This window comes from Rhinolophus sinicus, linkage group LG13 (assembly GCF_036562045.2).
Source record: "Rhinolophus sinicus isolate RSC01 linkage group LG13, ASM3656204v1, whole genome shotgun sequence".
Taxonomy (NCBI): domain Eukaryota; kingdom Metazoa; phylum Chordata; class Mammalia; order Chiroptera; family Rhinolophidae; genus Rhinolophus; species Rhinolophus sinicus.
In genome coordinates, this window is record NC_133762.1 from 56,088,128 (window position 1) to 56,105,591 (window position 17,464).

General features: G+C 45.8%; 1 protein-coding gene across 2 annotated transcripts in view; it reads left to right on the plus strand.

The window, feature by feature from the left end:
- SLC24A3 (solute carrier family 24 member 3) overlaps nt 1-17,464 on the plus strand; it is a 503,295-nt gene that overhangs the window by 48,376 nt on the left and 437,455 nt on the right. The window lies entirely within an intron of this gene.

Here is a 17,464-nt window from a genome sequence, read left to right on the forward strand (position 1 = left end):
CTTTTTGCTTTAGTCCACCTCCAGGAATTATTCATTGAATACCCATTCTGTTTCCTGCCTTTTGTTGGGTGCTGTGGGGAAGTTGAGAAGTCCAAGTTATGTGGCTTTGTGGAGAGAGCTGCTTTCTGTAAGAACTGGGAAGTATCAGTGTCCGTTAAAAAATAAAAAGGCACCTGGCGATGGCTTGCGTTTCCACTATGAGGATCTTTCCCCTTTGCTGGAAGAGTCTCCAAGCCCTGGGACCACGGGCCCTTGTCAACCTCTGCATTCTTCAGCATCTCAACTTGGGTAGGTCCCTATTTGGAATGTTGTTCCTAAACTATTTTACCTGTTTTCATTGAAACAATGGGGGCAAATGTTCACCAGTTTGGCAGGCCCAGCTGCAAGCTCCTGGAGGCTGGTGCCCCTTCCCATCTGTTCGCATCGGCTGTCATCCCACAGCTCTAGACTGGCAGCTTTCCACACTGTGAGCTCTTCTCACCCATTTCAGAGTTCGGGGGAGGGCATGGAGAAGCGAGGGCTTTCTGTAAAAGCCATGTTTGACATTTCTCCAGGGAGCTAGGCAAAAGCAGATGTCTTTAGTTACTAGGCTGCTTTTGAACTAATAATTGTATTCACAGAGACATAGTAATGATAAGAAAGGTGTAAGAGTGAACACTTTCCTACTCAATATGAGCTTTCCAGAGATCTCCAGAAGAGAATAAGCTGGCAGGGAGCCTGCATGGGGTGAAAAAGCACAAGAGATGGAACGCTCGGCGGACTCTATGTCTTCAGAAATCGGAGTGGCTTGTGGGACACTCATGTTGAGCTTCTGTTTTGTCCTGCCAATAAATTCACCAAATAAATGTGCCATTTCATCAGAAGATTCTCATTTTAACATTAGTGCAGGGATAAGGCCTCTTTCGTAATTAGAGTTAGGTACATTTTCTGCTAATAGTGATACCCAGAAGGAGGGACTGGAAATAGTGCTGCTCAAAGATATTTTGCCTCTGAGCCAAGTGATTTCATGCATCTCCCAGGAGAGGACATTTTGCTGATATGGTTTTGCTACTGAGGGGATGCCCTCCAACCCCTCTTATGAGAAGATATGTCAGACTGTGGTTCTGGAAGAGGAAATGAAACAAGTGTGCAGCTTGAGAGACAAGGAGGCCATGGAATATCTTGTGTCCAACACACGATGTCTCAGGAGTGAAGGCTCTGTCATGAATGAGTGTTGGTTCTGGAAGGAACTGCTTCCATCTGTTGGACACTGCCAAAAGGTTCTCCTTTCAGCTACGGGTGTTTGTAATGCACTTGTCCACTGTGTCGGGTCCTGGCCACTCTGGGGGTGACCGTGCAGGTAACCTTTCAAGCATAGTGGATATGGCCTTGGCAGCAGAGCACTGCTGAGTGGCACTGCCCCGTCGTGTGCTGGAACCAGCAGAGGTGCTCTGAGCGCACGTTGGCCATGGGGTGTCCCACCTGGAGGCCTTCCTTTTACACGTGGATCTTGGCACATTGCAATAAACTTTCTTTATGCCACTGTCAGATACTATAAGGAGGGTGTTGTTAACATTCCTGTACTGCTGGGACCTTCTGCAACATTATTTCCCCCCAGCATTTTATATGAAAGTACCCAACTGTGCAGAAACACAGAAAGAACTGTACAATGGACACTTAGATCCCCACCACGTAGATTCCACTATTAATGTTTGGCTTGACTGGCGACATTTAAAAAAAAATTTTTTTTGCCACGGTAAAATCTCTTCATGATTCCCCCATCATATTTTCCAGCCCTATCCTGCCCATTCCTCAGATAGAAACATGGAGGGAAGATTAGGCAAAACAGCATCTTCGTGCAGCTGAGGTGAGAATCCAGGTGAGTTAAAGGCAGGTAAAGGTAAAGGAAAGATTCCTGGAGTAGGAGCTAGAAGGTGGAGTACCCGGCCAGGCTCTGCTGCTAAGAAGCCTGGGTGCCTGAGGAGATCACCTTTATTCTGCCGGGACAGGCCTCTGCCTGCAGGTTACTCCAGGGCAGGGACCAGACACATAGCCAGGAACCTTTGGTAAAAGGCTGGCCTAGATTCTGAGCTACTGGTTTTTCATTTGGGAAGTTGGGATAACACATACCTCACAAGGCTGCTGTAAGATTAAGTGAAGTATTGAGATGGAACACAAGTGCCCCAAATAATGCCTGGCATGAGGTGCAGGGTGTCAAATATTATGAATACAAGTACACACATACCTCTGAACAGTGCCTGGCACGTACTGCTCACAGAGGGTCGAATTATTATAGTGCTAAAAATATGTCTGTATTGTACTTAGGAATAATAGTAGTAGCAAAAGCAGTCATTGTAAAGTGTAGACCTGAATCAAAGACAAAAATAACCAGAAATAAAATTTCTCATTTCACAACCCGAACATCCTCTGCATGCATTTGTGAAGAGAGCTTTTACATTTGCTACTGTAGATGAGAGTTTTCTGGTTTACTACTTCCCATAAAAGACGGAAGCTCCGAGAGTGCTGTCCTCTGCAGCCCTTTGGAGAAGGCCTGTGGAGCGTCAGCACCGTAGGCTCACTTGTCGTGTAGGACAGTCACTGGAGCTCTGCCCTCCTGAGTCAGGGGACTGCCTCTGACACGGACAGACATGCTCCTCTTACTCAGTGACTTCCTGTTTATCATCTGGCAGTAGTGACAGCTCAGGCCTGTCATTGGAGAACATGGGATCAGCTCGAGTCACTGATGCAATGTGTTTCTAATTGGAAACCACATCAAGGTGGCCCTGGAAGCAGGAGATGCAAGGGAAGGCTTTCCATAGCACCTCAGAAGCCTCCAGCCCCTCCCGAGGCTCATTACATGCTTCAGGCTCCTCGTAGAACAGATGACGTGATTCCCAGTGCCTTTCCTTGCTTCACTAAACTTTTATGAGGCAAGGAATCCACTTGGAGAGATGGGAATTTATTTCAGGGACTCCTCATCTTTTCCTGTGCTCTTTGCCTACTGCTGTTTTGAGCTGAGGGGCACTAGAGCTGGCTATTAGGCTGCCGTGATGGGGGATGATGGAAGGAGTAAGAATGTGCCAGGTGCCATCACTCACGTTATAGATGAATAGTGATCTGAGCTGATAGGATCCCTGAGCAGGGGTACGGAGACTTTGTGATGAGCTTTCACTGCCTTTGTTTGGGTCAGGGTAGGCTAATACATAGCACTGCTCACACGTGTGTAGGGCCAGCGTTAGGAAGAGGTTTATGCAGCAGTAAGGTCAGTAGGTTAGAAAGTTGCAGAGCAATAATTTGAATCAAAGTCTGTTGTTTCTCATTACAGTACTTTTATCTTCTTAACAAAGGTTTACTCTGATATATCAGTCATGGTACTTCATGCTGTCAAAAATAGAAAAGTCAAAATGCCTAAGGCACTGGGGAATTTATTGGAGGGTGTTTCTGCAGGCAGGCTGGTGTGATCAATGGGCCAGTGATGTGATCAGGGACCCACTCTTGTTCATTCTTTTTCCTCCCTTATGTGAGTTCAGCCCAAGGCCACCTTCCCCCACAGTGGCATCATGGCTGCAGAGGTTCCAGGCATCACCTCTTCACATAGGAGAGAGAAATACAACATCAGCAGCTCTCTCTGGAGAGAGGCCTTCCTTCTCAGAAGGTGCAAGCAATCCTCTATTCACATCTCATTGACCTGGATGGGGCCAGTTGCTACTTCTGAACCAATCCTTCTTCCCATGTTAAAATTATGGGTGCCCCACTCTGCAGTTGAGGTCAAGCTACCCACCCCTTCTGCATAACTTCCTGCTGTTACCCAGTGCACAGTAGTGGAAGTGTTCCTGAGAAAAGGATCACAATGTCATGATATCTGCCACAAGGGAATTTACTAACCACACCCACTGTGTCTGTGATCCATCTACCCTTTCACTGCCCATGTATCATTCTGCCATGGAGCAACTTGTATGTGATTCCAGAAGAGATGGCTATGCTTCTTTGTTCCGAGAATCCCTTGCTCCATCACCCCTTCTCAGCCTGTGTGTGTGTCTGTGTCCTTTTCTTGACCCCTTCCTTGTTTCCTACTTCCTTCACTGTTGAAAACAATGGAAGAGGCCTTTCACTTTTTTCTTTCTGGCTCCCTGTCAAAGGACTTACTCACCTTGGCTGGTGGTGGCTGTGATGGATGGGGTCTCTCTGAGTGTTCGCAGCGGGCCTCATGTGGCTTTGGGAGAGAAAGTGAGGGCTGAAGGGAAGGGAAGAGATAGGCATGCAAGGAGAAAACTGCACAGAATGGGTTTAGGAGTCCTCGGCTAGAGGCACACAGCAGGTCCTAAACCCTGAATATTGATTATGGTTTTCAGCAAGTGTTTTCAAGGTGGTAGTTATTGGCAGTCTGCTCTTGTCAGGACTCTAGAAAATAAACAAAGCCTGATTCCTTAGGCAAATCCCAAATCTATAACAATACACTTGGAGGGCTTCACTGGGGATAAGATCGAGGGAGTTGTTGCTTTGTGGATGAAATGTGAGAAGCAAAGCTGCCATTGCTCATGTAGCAGGTGGTAGCCTGAAAAGGCCTGCATGCGTCAGCTATCCCAGGCTGGCCATTCCTGTACTCTCTCCCTGTCTTCTCTTTCCTACTGGGGATCCGTGACTTGCGACTGAAACCCGAGAAGGCATGGATCCTATCTTTCCACTCAACCCGGTTACTCTCCTATGGCTGGCTTCAGTTTCCAACTTGGAAAGGTACAAGTAGTGGGCCAAAGAGTAGGAAAAAGTGAGAATGAAGTAGCTTTGTGCTTAAATGAAAACCACACTGCTGTCCTCTCTTCAGTACTGTCCTTCTCACTGTGAAGCATCCAGAAGATATTTTAGCTGTAGTGTCAAGTTCAGTGGTGAGAGAAGAGGAATAAAGGAAAACATTAGAGAATCTATGTGTCCATGGCCCTGCACCAATCACATCTTCCTACTTACTTCAAGAGACATTGTTTCCAACATGAGGCCAAGGTTACCTTTGGTGACTGACATCATTAGGTGTCCCTCAAGACAGCCCACAAGCCCTCTTCAGGTTCCAGCCACAGTACAGTGGACAGTTTCGTGTGAATGCAGACTTCTGTTGCAGTGATGGTGCCATCTCAAGCAGAGGCCATGTCTTTCTGCTTGCAGGCTCAAGTTCTCCCCCAGTAGATGGGGGCTACCTTGACCGACTCAAAAGTGCAGCCTGAAATTTGGGGTAGCTCATGTTTTGGGGACAGCACTCCAATAGTGGGGGACGGGAGCCACAGCCCTCATCCTTCAGATGGACAGTTTTGGGAGGCACCCCAAATGCACCGCTGTGCTTCTGGTGGGATTACGCCCTAGTTGCCAACAGCAGCCTCCAGAATGTTTTGCATTCCCTGTCTTGCTTTCTACTCTTCCTTTTCCTTCCTGGCATCTCATTCAGAATAAACTATTTGCACCCGGGTCTTTGTCTCAGGCTCTGCTTTTGGGAATCCCAAACCAGGACACTTTGCAACATTGCAAACACTGTATTGTAATCTAAAGCATTACTGCAGTTTCTCAGTGACATTTGAGGTTTTTGTTTGTGTAACTGGGCCAGTCTCTGGCTGTCATATGGCCCAGGCTAGCAGGATATTTGGGGGGCTGTACATAGACTATCTCCACCATCAGGGGCCAAGTTTCACCCTTTGCAGCTTCTACTTGAATCCCTTATGCCCTAGCCAATTCTCACACAATGTTCTCGGTGCAATGATAGCTTATTGCTTTGATTGATAGAAGGCATTCGGGAGGCTCATGTTCATGGCAGGATGGAGGACATTTATGCAGAGAAAAGAGCTCTCTGCTCAGCAGGGTGCCCGATGGACATAGTGAGGGTGAAGGAAGGGAGATTTGGGGAAGGGCTTTACTGGGCTTCTGTTTTGGATTCTACCAGATTTTCCATGGGATGGAATAAAAGGTGGAAGCATGTATCAGCAAGGAGTCTCACAGTTTCTTTTAGAGAAAAAGCCAGCTTTATCTGGCTCGGGCTAAAAAAGGGAATAGGTTATAATATGTAAAGAAAAATCAGGATTATTTGGCCTCAGGCACTCAAGGGCTAAAATGTGATATCCTGAGGACCTGGATTCTCTTTGCCTCTTGGTTTGGCTCTGCTCACCTTTGTGTGCTTGCTGCATTTTTGGACTCTAAGCCCCTACGCTGTCCTACTTTCAAGCCCACTGGGAGAGAGTGGGTAAGTCTCTCTCATGGGAGCTCTGCTTTGATTGGCTTGGCTAAGTTACGAGTGCATCTCAGAACCAATCATTATGGACTGCAAGATGTGGAGCTTTAATAGGCTAGGCCTTTAGTAAATGAGTGGAGGTCTACCCAGACCAGGTAGACTGGGTGTGAGGAGGGGTCATTCCCCAAATGAAAATCTGAGAATGATTCAAATTAAGGGAGAAGGGATCCTGGGAGAGAGTATGGGGCACCAAACTCCAGTGTAGTTAAGCAAATTAATTTCCTAAGGAGATTTATTGAATCCCTCTTCTATGCAAGTACTGGGAGCCACTAAGAAAAAATGCTGTCATCAGGTAGCTTACAGTCTGCTAGAGGAAACAAGGAACATACACGTGTAGGTGGAATGGAACGTGTCATCTGAACCAGTGAACTCCAGACTGTTCTCATGAATATAAATTTATTTACAAATTATGTATAATTAACACTGTAATATATATTATGTATACACATATTTCTATGTGAATACAAAAATATAGCCTTCTATCTAATTTTGTATTTGTAAATTGTTCTGTTTAAAAGAGGGACCCCACCATTACCAAACCTGGATCCACGCCTGATTTTTAAATAGCAAGGAATAACCCAAAATAGTTTACCTGGTTCCACTGCTTATGTAACAGGACAGGGATCTCAAACATATGGTGGCAACACAAAGGTCCAAAGCAAGGATCGGTCAACTTAGTAAGTAACAATGTGTGTAATGTATCAACTAGTAATAATGGAGCAGTCTTGTCTGGAATGCTGTGTGCTGGAGTGAATACATGCCGGGGTGACTCTGGTGGCCCACTTGTTCAAGAGGACGCAGGGCAGCTCTGATTCCTCGTGGGGATAGTAAGCTGGGGGAATCAATGTGGTCTGGCCCATAAGCCAGGAGTGTGCACTCACGTGACATCTACTGTGATTGGATAACTGAGCAAACTGGGATCTAGTGCAGTAAATGCCTCTGTTGCTAAAAAATAAGTAAGTAAACAAATACCAATAAACTATATTTAGGAGCCAAAAATTAAAGTGAACTGAGCCATTTAAAACTATTCTGTTTGTTAATAGAACAAAGCATTTAAATTTTACTAAAATATTATAATTGTTAACATTGTTATATCTGAATACTATTTTAGTAAGGACAATGTGATAGAATATACTTAAATTATTTATTTTTAAATATCAGTTCTGTATTTTGAGATACAGCTTGAAAGTCTGTTTATTTTAATTTAAGGTTCAATTTAATATTGAAGTTTAATTGATGTCCTATCTGAAATAGATAATTCAACAAGATACATAGGTCCAAATGAGAGAAAAACGTTACAGGCTATATCTACTAAACCAAGATGTTAATTTTTAAATTTCATACACAAGTTATGCAAAGACTTTTGTTGACATCTTCCCATTTTTTTGTGGCTTCAATTGATTAAACTTGCAACTTTTCAGAAGGTGTTGTATTTGTATATTTCCAAAAAATAGGTCAGACTCAGTGAAACTTTTTATTTGGAATGTTTTTAATCAAATCACATAATTCTTCCAAATTTTAAGGTGAAAAATATGAATGCTTTAGACATCATTGATACTGATTTTTATCATTTGGGGTGGGAGCAGCACACTTTCTTGATATTTGTTTTCAAAATGCTCTCTTCATAGAACAAATTTCTGTAGGAAAGTAGGTACTTTTTTACCTGGTTGTTAAAAATGTCACCCTGGAGGGTGTGTGTGTGTTTTCTGAATGTATCTGATAGGTGCATACTTAGTTGGTGGCCACATGTCTTCTCAGAAAAGGTTAGCATATTTATAACAATTTTCCTTTTATAAAAGAGAAATGCAGGATTCATCTTTATAAGTTCAACAATTTAGAAAAAGTTATTTTCCAGAAGAGTATCAATACACATTTATGGTGTACAATACAGATCATGATCATGCCCCCGTCTCATTTCAAAATAGTGTAAAGATTTTACTGTTTTCAAATATCTGCAAATCTGCTAACTGAGCCCATGTAATGTACACTTTGTTGCAATCTCTGAAAGCAAGTAAGCTACTAGGAAGGGCTCCCTGTCCATCCTGCACTCTCCTTCAGGCCTCTCACCTGCCATGAATGAAGGTGCTTTTCTATTACATAAATTATGGGATATGCTGCACTCAGTGTGGGTGCTACTGTCAAGCCATATTTTAAATATCAAGGCTTTTTTTTCTTATTTTTAAGTGGGCCTGTGATACAAATATGGAAGTTCTAATAGTTTTTTCTCACTCTTCAATACGTTATGTAGCCCATCTAGCCTTTGAAGGATGTGGACGGATGTCCCATGGGACTCTACCAGCTTTTGGTTAGATGACTCTTGATTAAAAAAAAAAAAAGACTCTTAAAATTGAATCTCAAGGAACTTTAGACTATTCATGCATTTTTATTTTCACATGCAGCATCTGAGATAAAGTGGTTCAATTCCCAATGGACCAAAGCTAGATCTGGCACTAGAATACCAAGTCACCAAATGTCAAGATGGTGACTTCCCATGATTATAAGTCCAGCTACCTTCCCATGTGGATCTCACGTGATTTCTTGACTAACTTGATGTGTTTTAAATTCTGATTGGGAGGATATTTCTATGCCATAGAGCAAGATATACCTCTTTTTCTAAGTGGGCTTGGGGCTGGTTCTTATTATGGTATCGATGACCCTTTCTATTCCCCTCCACTAGTACTATTGTCTGTTTTCTTTCTTCCCAAAGAAGGAAGCCAAAAGAAAACAAAAATCAGGCAAGCCTACCTTCTTCTTTGTCTCATCAGAATGTGTGATCACCTCTTTCTCAAAGCTATTGCCTTTTCCCCTGTCTCCCCTTGCCCCTGTAGTATGCTGAGAGAATTGGGGTTCTGTCTCGGTTCTTGACCTTGGAACAGGGACAGCCTACTTATGACATAAGGCTTGGTCTAGCTACAAGTCACATGTGGCTATTTAAATTTACATTAATTAAAATGAAATAAAATCAGAAATTAGTTTTCGCAGTTGGACTAGCCACATTTAAGATGAATTAATAGACACGTGTGGCTGGTGGCTGCCATATTGGAGAGAGCCCTTCTAGAACATTCCCATCACTGCAGAAAGGTTTATTGGATGGCACAGATCTAGGTGGAACATGAACATAGTAGTATTTGGGGGTTTCTGCCTCTTAAAATGTGGGAAATTATCTTGGGGAGCATTTCATGAGCTCAGAAGGAGTGTGTTTCTATTTAATTTCCCGGTGTTCCTTGGCAGGTGGATGTCAGGCCAGATGGCTGAAGAAAAAGCCCCAGGGAGTACGACAAGTTGCATTTAAACTAGCAGCCCCTATCTGAAAGACAATTTCAGTTTTGGAGTCAGGGATCCACATTATACCCATTGGATTGTGGGTGCACTTGTTGCCTTCTGCCCCCCTTTTCCTCTCTACTTCTGCCTTCTGTCCACCCTTATCACCCTTTGAAAATGGTCTTTGTTGTAATAACCACTGCACAGCCATAAACACAGGTTTTTGAGCTTAATTGGCTTCCTGTCTTTGTACATATGGGATAATATGAGCAGGTGGGGTGTTGGCTGATACGAAGCCCCCTGCTGACAAGAAATGAGGTTCATTTCACTCCCCATCGTCAGGTGCAATGGGCATATGATTTTAGTATGTGGTAAATACTGAATCGGTGAGACCCACCCAGCAGGTGCCTGCTTTTGATGGGGTTTAAATGTAGGTCTACAGAATTAATTGCATGAGGAGAAGAAAGGCTCTCTCACCTTCATCCTCTTTTCCCCACCAGAAGGAGCCCAGAACTGGTCAGAGCATCATCCTCTTTACTTCCAGAGGCATGTGTTCCATCGTGGCTACTCGGGGATTGCTTGGAGCTACTGCAGGAGGCATTGCCTGAGACTCTTGCAGTTTCCTTTCAGAAACACAGTCCCATTGGGGCACACATTTGCATCTGGTGACTCAGAAGCTTTCATTCATGCCTTTGTTGGAAAATGTGTAATGGAGCCTGTTACTCAGAATGCTTGTTGCTTGGAGCAGCAGTAGGGGCATCTACTGGGACCTTGTTGGAAATACTGAATCTCACAGCCCATTCCAGGCCTACTTAATCAGAATCTGCATGCTAATAAGGTCCCTAGATGATAGGCATGCACATTAAAGTTTGAGAAGACATCTCATGTTGGATATTGTGTGTATGAGAGAGAGAGAGAGAGAGAGAGAGAGAGAGAGAGAGAGATCGATTGATTGGAGAGAGAGTCTAGAAGAGAGGGGAGGGGTTCTCTTGCTTTCCTCCAGATAAAACCAGTCAGGAGAGATGTCCAAGAGCCCGAGCTCTGAGCTACTACACATTGTGAAATCTGGGAAAGGACATCAAGAGGCAAAGAGGTTGCAGGAGAGCCTTGCAGGTGCTGCGAAGGGCGGAGGAAAGGCAGCCAGGGAAGCCCCGCCAAGCCCTGGGGCTGACCGGGGCCCTGACGTGTGTCTAGATCATCGTGAGGAGGACAGGCTCTGAGGAGGGGACTATTACTTGGTCTCAGTTTCTGGGGTCCTTGGAATAAGCCCATTTGCTTTATTTAGCAGGGCAATGAGGAAAGATGCAGCTGTTTTGAGAAGAGAGAGCTCTGAAACCAGGCTGCTGGGACTCGATCTTCTCAAGCCTTTGAAAGGCATTTGAAAAGGGAGCCTGCGAGGCAGATACGGGAGGACAGTGTCTCAGGGTGGCCAGGCAGCACTGGGGGTGCAGAAGCTCCATCTCTGAGAGGTGCGTATGTGGGACCTTTCCGGTCCATCGGGATCTTAAAGGGTCCCTGCATTTCGGACTTCAGAGACAGAGAGCTCGAGCACACAACAGCCGTGAACAACTTAGGGATATGTCATCAGGTATGTGTAGCAGAGCTTCTCAGACGGTAGTGGGCACTTGAGCATCTGTAAAATGCAGTCTCATGCAGTGGGTCTGAGGTGGGCCCCGGATTCTGCGTTTCTAACGAGCTCCCCGGTGATGCTGATGTGGCCAGTCCAGGGACCCTTTGAGTAGCAAGGCTGATTTAATGCAAACACTTTGATCCAGGAACCCAGAAAAAACTTGGATTCTGGTTCAGATTTGCCCCTAAAATTCCAGGCCTGTCATTTAAACTTAACCCCTTAGTCGAGACATGAACCCTGAGGGATGAGGAAATCACCTGGAGAACTTTCTTAGTGATTTCAACTCTTCCCTCTTATCCCGAGGATTTCATGATTACTCCCCGTCCTGCTCAGGTCGTGGTTCTACTGAAACAATATGACACCATGGCTATAGAGCATCCACTGAGTTTTAGGCCAGGGAAACACAGTGAGGGGAAAAACACAAGCAGGCTGAGTCCTCCTGTGGCTTACAACCTGGTAGGGGTTAGGGAGGAGCCATAGAATAAGGACAGTCAGTCTGTGATTCTGTCTGTGATGTGTGCTCTGAAAAAGTAGCTCCTCTGGGAACCTATGATGAGGGGCTCCTAGAGGGTCTGAGAAAACTGCCTGGAGCAAGCAGTGGGGGCCTGTCTGCGTTCCCCCACAACCAGACCTGCCGTGTTTTACGCTACAACCATGGCAGAATCTATCTGCATTTGGGGCCAGTTGAGACTCTTGGCTCATGCTTTTGGTCTGTGTGCTTTGGGCAGTCCCTTGTTCCCAAGGAAAGTCTTACAGGGGCTCACCCAGCCTCTGGGGGCTCTGTAGGGGTCAGTGTCAGGAGGGAAGGGAAGGTGCAATAGCAGCAGGGATTGGGGGGTGGGGAATAGGGAGTTAGACCTTCCCTTTCCCCTCCATGGGTGGGTTCGCATGGGGACTGGTGATGGGGCCAGTCTCCCTGATGCATGACACCACAGGTCCCACAGCATTGCCTGGAACCCCAGCAGCTGCTGTGTATTCCCCATCCTCCCTTTCTCATCAGAGCCCCTGCTTTCTCCACAGCCCTCCAACCGGCACAGTGGACAGTGGCCATTTTCCTAGGACCTGCAGCCTCCCTTTGTGTGCCCTGCTAGGAGGACTGCCCCTTGGGGCCTGCGAGCAGCAGCTGACAACTCCAGTGTGCCCCGTGCAGATTCCAGCTCCACCTGACCTGAGACCTGCATTTCTAACTAGTCCCCAGGAGATGCCCCTGCTGCTGCTAACAGGCCACTCTGAGCAGGATAGGGCAGCCACAGAAGTGCCCACTTCAATGGAGCAGGTGGCTTGGGGTTACTTGTCTGTCTTACTCTTAAAGGGGGTCCATCTGAGGGACCAAAAAACCTCAACTTTCAACAGGCTTTGCCTCTTGAAGTGGAAGTGTGTACCTTGATACTGGGATAAACTTCTGACCATGGTTGTCATAGCTGATTTGAAGTGCATGAGAGGGACAGTTTGACCAAGCCTACTGGGGTCTCAGATTCTCCTACCCACTGGGCAGGGTATGGCGACAGTACTCTGAAAGAAGAGAAAATTAAATGGGATCCGTGGCCTCTCTGCAGCTGCGAGTTCTCAGGATCTGCCCTTCTCTGTTTTTCTGGGGTTTTGAGGCAGGGAATGGGAACCATTTACAGCCCATTTAGCCTCTGGCTTCTTCCTCTCCTAGTGGGCTTGGGAAGCTCCCAGCCTCCACAGTTTTCAAGGACCCAGAGCAATGCAGAGGGATGCTCTTGTTTCAGCAGGAAAGTCCATGTGAAAATGCACATGCAGAAAGCCAGCGCCTCCCTTACTCCCACCCTTCACCCACTGAGGGGGAGAACCACCAGGTTCCCCTTCCTGAGACTCTGGGGCGGGGCTCACGAGGGGGTTGTTGGGAGAGTGGTGTGGGGGTGGCAGATTTGCCCCTGTTCACTGAGGCTGCAGAAGGCAGTCCCTTGGCTGCCGGCTTATGCAAACTTGACCTCTGACCAAGGGTGAAGACCCGGGGCTCACAGAGTGGAGACAGCTGTGTAAACCGCAGGGCCTGGTATTTATAGCCTTGGTGAGTAGCGCTGAGCCAGCCTCAGAGCAAAAGTCAGTCACTGCCGCCACTGGCTCTGTCTTTTCCGCTGTTAACTGTGTTTGCATTGAAGACTCAGTTTCCTCATCTGCAAATGAGGGCTGTTGCCCTGGTCCTCTGAGTGTTTCAGAGTGGTGGCACTGTACATCCCAGTTTTCAAGAAGAAATGTGGTATCCCAGGTTTCGGACGGGGCCGGTTAACAGGACCTCTCAAAGTGAGCCTGCTGGTCCCAAGAGACTGCTACCCCTGGGTTCCTGGTGCTCCAAGACAAGGTGGGACATGCACACCTGGACTTTGGAGTCAGGTCTGGGTTTCAGTCCCAGCTCAGCCACTTAACCCATCATCAGCAGCAGGCAGATGGCTGAAATTCCCTTGAGAACATGGAGTGGGAGATGCAGGAAGGCTGTTTGACTCAGAAGCGAGGGGCATGCAAGGTAATGATGACGCTGCAGCAAGTCCACCCATTGGCTGGCTGTCCACGGGTGTGAAGGAGTTAATTCCCTCCTTAAAGAGCAGACAGCCTCACATCTCCCCTGGGCCTGGGACCAGTATTTGGGAGGCCTGTGGGACAAGAGTGCACAGAGGAGGAAGCGTGTTAGTCTTAGGGTGAAGGCTGGGACCTGGGGTGCCCAAGGAAATCCATTCTTGGTGTCAGAGATCCTTGGGCTCTCCACAGGGAGGAAGAAGGGGATTGAAGGAAGATAGGGCAAGAGTGAGAGTGAGAGTGAGGGGGTCGAGAGAGAGAGAGAGAGAGAGAGAGAGAGAAAGAGAGAGAAAATGAGCAGGAGAGGGTGAGCACACAGCTCTGTAATGGAAACTTGGCACCCGGCCTCCACTTTCTTTCCTTCCTTAGTGCATGTGGCTGAGTCTCGGGTTGAGAACTTCTTCCCTTCCAGCAGGCACCCTGTGCTATCTCCACAGCCCACTCCTGCCCGCCCCCCTTCTCGGAGCCCGCAGTCGTACACACTCTGCTCACCAGTGTGTGACATGTGACATGTGAGCCTGCTGCCTCCCTCTTCATGCCCCCCACCTCCTCCCCTGACTAATTAGGCCAACATGCAACTTCCAGGGCCTAGCAGATGAGGAGCCAAGAATGCAGTGGACAGGGGCCAAGTGTTTTTGTTGACATTGCTCAAGTGTAGCTTTGTGGAGCAGTCTCTGCCATAGCAGAGAAGTCCAAGGAAAACCGGAGATGATGACGGGAAAGCAGTGAGAACACCAAGTGTGGGCACTCTCCAAATCCTCTTTGCCTGTCCCACTTCCCACCCTCTCCCCTCCTCCCTAAATCTAAGAATATAACCCTCCATGTCATGATCAGTAATAGGATAGGGTTAGTCGTTAGAAAATCCACACTGAGTTGAGCATCTAGTGGTGTTCTAGAACTATTCGTTTTTGTTTGCGATGCTTTCGTGGTGGTGATGCTTCACTGCTGTTCCTAATTGTTCCTGAGAAAACAGCCTTCTTGGAAATAGGTCCAGTAAGACTGCCTTCACCCCTAACCTATTATAAGGTGCAGGCTGCATTGTTGATCTGTCTTACTATAGCTGAATGACGCAACCAGATGAATTTCATCCTCTCCAGGGATCTGCTGAGAATGTGGCCTTTGGGGTCATCAGACCTGGGTTCAAATCCCATTCTGCCCCACTTGGCTCTCTGTGTGACCTTGGTCAAGTCTTCTAATGTCTTTGTGTTTCAGTTTTCTTATTTGCAAGTAGAGCTAATAGCTCAAAATAATACTCTTGTTAAGATGAACTTGGTGACAAATGGAAAGTTCTTTGCACATTAATAGACAATAAATGGAAGCCATGATAACTAGTAAATGATAGTTGATGTGGCCATGGATTGGCTCTGATTTTAGGCAAATCACTTCTACTCTGACTTATTTACTCAAAAGTTAAGTTGTCCCCAGAACCAACTGTCTCTTCCTATCTCACCAGGAGTTTTGTGAGGACAAATGAAATGGGTTATAATATTGTCAAACTCGGTTCCCAGTGGGAAATAAGTGAATGCAATGCTTTGCTTTCATCATTCTCATTTTCTCAGACTCTGATGTCTGCCTTAGCAGTCAGTGGTCAAATATATGTTTGTTGAGATAAAAGTTTGTAGGTTTTGGAATCCAGAGGCGCTGCCTTAATACTCTCTAATTCCTGAAAATATTGAATCATTGTATAAAAAGATTCTTCAATTTTCTGCTACAATAGCTGGCTTTATTTTTACATCTTTTAATTGGCATCAGCTTTCCTCTCACAATTACAGAACCATAGAAACTTGGCCTAGGACAGGACTTTGGAAATCATGGGACGTTTGTAAATCTTTGCACTGTAGTGCCACAAAGCCCTTTTCTTTGACCCTGATTATGAGAAAAGCAGAATGGCCAATCTGTTGGTCCATAGCATGACTCCTTCTTTGGATCTCATGTAGGCTGGCAGATATCACTGGTGCCCTGCCCACATCACTCTGTTCTTTCCTCTTTAGTGCATACTGGCACTGTTCAGCTTTCAGCACCTGTGTCTCATTGTCCAAGGCCTTTGTCCTGCAGCCAGATTCCCCCTTGGACACCCATGTGGCAGGTTGGAAGTGTCAGGGAATTAATGTCCCCTGACAACAGCCTTCAACCAATGGCAGAACAAGAGTAGGTGAATAAATACCCACGTTCCCTCACCCCTTGTGTGACAGATACATGTCTATAGTGGCCCCAGAGCTCTCCAGAGTGGTCAAGCTCTCGTTTACTCATTTTGGCAACTGGCTTGAAATGCACCGTCTATTGATTCTCTCCCTTTCCCTTTCCCATTTCCTTATTTCTGGGATCACACCCCCCACCCCTCCATATAAACCACCTGTACTTGAGTCCTTGTCTTGGGCTGCTTCTGCAGAAACCCGACCTGAGGCAAATGAGATGTCTTTGCCCACACTTTCAGATCATTTATGATAATTCGGTATTATATTCACATTTTAGGGCTGCTTGTTGGATTGTAAGGCCATTGACTGTATAGTTTCTTCGTAAGTTTTTGAAATTTTTTCTTTGCTTGTCACCAGTCTTAATTATAAGAATTAACCATTCAGTTTAACCAGATTACACAAATGCCTGCTTTACCCTTGAATTATCTTTGGTGTTATTGTCACAATTTTGGCTAAACTGATATATGTGGCTAGCGTGTAGGTTTTCTATTTCAGAGTCTAAAGTTATCATTTATTCTAGTTAGGCTCCATAATGCACTTTTTTTTTTTTTAAAGAAAATACCTGGGGGTTGTCCTGGCTAGTATGCCTAAATTTTAATTAAATATATCGATAATTTTACATCTGGAAGCAGTTTTGTTTGACTGAGGGAGGAAGACCTCAATACATGAGCAGCTGATATTATTTGTGACTTGTTGGCTTAGGTGAGATGTCCGCAAGCATAGTGATTTTCAGAAACTTCCATGGGTCTCACTTTATTCATCCACAAAGTGGGAATACTTATCTTGATACATACTTACTGAGCATCTACTCTGAGCCAACCGTCATTAGGTGTTAGAGGAACAGCAGTGGACAAAGAAGATAATGTTTGTGCTCCCTCTTTCTTTCTCCCAAGTGATGTCATAAAGTCCAGATTCAATAATGCAGGTGAAATCATTTGGGAAAGTAAATGACCATGGAAATAGGGGAATGGATATGATGACCTTCAGAATGGGTATGATGACTCTCAGCTTTTCATTGACCATTTCAGAATGTCATATTGATGGGGCAGGATGGGATGCATCCTCCAGCCTTTTCTGAAGGCCACTGGGCCCATGAATTAGGTCCTTGTCTTGTATTTAGATCCATTTTCTGACCACAGCAACTCTAGACACGTAAAAGGGAGCCATTGCCTCATGCCATATATTTTAGTGCCAAGCCACCAGAAAAAGCCACCGTTGCTTGCTGTTTCCACCTCCCAGTGACCCCCTGATGTCCAGTTCTGTAATTTCTTTGCCTTTGTCCTACTTGATTTTTTCATAGTGGTCAAGGCCATTACCCACTCCTTTTTGTTTGTTTGTTTGTTTTGAATTCTCTGTCTGCTCACCTTCTGTGACACCATTTTTCTTGCTCTTTTCCTTCCTTTCATGATCCTTTGCTGAGTTTTTACTCCACTTGCTCTTTGTAGGAATGTTGAGTTTCCCATAATTTCTTATTCCATTCCCTTCTCTTTAGTCCCCTCTCCTCCCTCTCTGGGAGACCTCATCCATCCAAACTCTTCCCTGTTTGTGCATGACTCTCCTGATGCTCTCCGTTTAGCTTTGTCCCCTGAGATGTTT